Genomic DNA, 2,829 nt, shown 5'->3' on the forward strand with positions numbered 1-2,829 from the left:
CGTGAAGTAATATTGAAATGAAGTAACATTTTACTTGACATTTCATTAGAGGAATTGAAGTGATGCAAATTCAGGTAAAGTATTTTGCTAATTGGGTATTACACCTCTGTTCCTCCTGAGACTTGAACCACTGGGTTACGAGCCACTAATCATTATGCTGCCCTTTGCCACCTAACAATCACTTGGATCCTATTGATCATAAGAAATAATTCCTCTGTGTTCTGAAAGTGCAGCAGTGCTTCACCAATTGCAGGGGCGTGAGCTCAGTGTGTAAATACTGCGGAGACCTTCTTACGATCTGGATTAATATTTAACCTGAAGTGTGTGTTTCCTCTTCAGGTTTCACCTCAGTTTCTTTTATGAACATGATGAAAATCTCTGGGTGTCCTTCTTTTGAAGTTATGTTGAGTAACAAATATATTATCCCCCAGTGGCTTCAAATTCCCAGCAATGCCAGGTATCTGTTTACTGAGTTACTGTGGTTTAGTGTTTCAACTGAATATTAATTTAGTGCATGTGAAGGTGGACCAAACCTCAGCATGTACTGATGTTTATATAAGCGTTACTGCTAACTGATTTTATGCACATTGAAACCATGACTTCATTGGTTTGGTATAAAAGTGTTACTCCGCTTCCTTATACAGGTGGTATAAAAAATGGAGGATTATGAAGAAAAACATTCATCTGTTGACCGATCCATTGATCTTCCAACTGCACATCTTAGTCACGGTCATGGGAGAATTAAACCTATGCTAGAATACACGTTGGAAGCTAAATTTACTATTTTAGTGGAACCTATTGCTTTTAACCCAGCCACATAAAACCCACAAAAAAAACTATTGTTTGTATGTCTTTGTGAGAAACAGCTGTGTAAGTTTTCACAATCCTGGGAAAGAAACTGGAATATCAGGAAGTAATATAAACCAGACGTCCTTCTGAACTGGAGGTGTGGTCCGCTGAAGGAGACACCCCAGCCCTGTTTTCAGTGTGGATGTTTAAACCATTGATAGAATTATGGAAGGATGTCCAGTCTCTGAGCCCCTCAGCATTAATGTGAAGAAGCAATATTAATTTAGACGGCTGAAATTCATTCGGGTGTCGCTTTTCTAATACGGGAATATAGCCCGTCTTCTCCAGTGTTAGACAAATGTTAATTAAAGGTTGCGATGGCCGTCTTTCCGACCTTAAGGCTACGGGATAATGATGTGACAATGGCTGGAGTCTGGAGGTGAGCCTGATGTAACTCCTTGTACCATTGTCCAGCGGAACTCAGGTCATAGGCTTAAATGACAGCTTTAGTAGTGATTGGAGATTAAACCTGAGTATTAACTTTGGTCTTCACAGGGTGGGTTATTAGCCAGGATACTGATTTCTACTGCAGACACGGGGGCACCATGACCAAACGGTTGTATATTCCAGCCACAATGTATAGGTAAAATTTAATTACTGCCATCTGCTTCCTATCAAAGTTGACAAGCGTATGCTAATTGATTGCTCATCTCCTCATGAGTCTTTAGGCTGTACCTGTCCTCACGCAGACAACAAAAACCCAAAGCTCTTCCTTGATGGGCTTTGAATTACCGAATGACATCAGCAGTAGAGCTGAAAATGTATCCATTGTACTAGTTAAGAGTCTCGGGGGGTGAACACAATGGGCTCAAATATTCTGTCAATTATACATGTAAGTGCGAGCATTGTGGCAGTGACACACCGACATGAGAAGATAGAATCAAAGTCCATTCTCTCAGACACCTCCCTGCTAGACTGTATGACATAGATTAGCGTATCATTTGGCTTGACCAGCCGTTCACATTCCCACCCCTGCTGCCACCTGCATCAAAATCATAAATAACAAAATATGCATCATTTTATTTTTTAAGCATATCTATAGAAAAAATACAGTCCATGGTGAAGTGAAATGAATATACTGTTAATATTATTCATTTACAGATTAGATTTACAGATTGCTTTGTATCGCATACGTTGATTATTTTTTTATTTTATCAAACAGTTGGTCATCTTCTTTTCCTTCCATGCCGGTTCCATAAATATAACTGACACCCGATGGCCAACCCCATTAATCACAATAAATCTCAGTTGGGTAAAATTGTATAATACACATGATTCTTTATAATGCATGTTTTTTTTCCTTGGGGGAAAAATGTGTTTTGTTAGAAGCAGGGTTGTGTCATATTCCTGAATCCTGTTTACTAGTTTCCAGCCGCAGGCGTAGTCGTCCTCCGTGGCCACGCCCACCTCCAGATGATGATGGTAAATGTCTCCTTGCTCAATCTTGAGATTTGCTTTTTTTCCCATTTGGTTTTAGTCTCTCATCTGGCTTTTTGTCCGCTTTTTTATCTGTTGTTTGTGTTTGTTTCTGTTTCTGACTCTTGGCTCATTATCTAGGTTTTGATTATCATCTGTGTGTTGTTGACGGTGATTTCCCGGACTTCTTTAGTTCTGTGATGTTGATCTTTTTGATGCCCATTGTAACTCGGCACCTGTGTCCCGCTCGACTGCCTCAGCCACATACCTCATGGTCTGTGACCCCCAGGCTCTGTCACCATGGAGGCTCGCCTGCCAAAGAGGAGAGGACTGACAGGCTAAGAAGCTGACCGTGTGGGGCTGCTGCGGTCTGAGATGTGCCCTTTTGCCTGGACGGTGCACTGTGCTCAGGACCTTGCTAATTAACCTCTGTTCTCTTTAACTCTGTTCAGATGTCGTGACAGGTGGTTGACTGAAGGAAGATTCCAGAGGGGTCATGCCATTCAACGCAGTATGTATTTACACCAACTAGCTTTTTCAAAAAGTGAATAAGTTTATTTTTGT

The sequence above is a fragment of the Brienomyrus brachyistius genome, chromosome 13 (genome assembly GCF_023856365.1).
Source record: "Brienomyrus brachyistius isolate T26 chromosome 13, BBRACH_0.4, whole genome shotgun sequence".
NCBI lineage: Eukaryota > Metazoa > Chordata > Actinopteri > Osteoglossiformes > Mormyridae > Brienomyrus > Brienomyrus brachyistius.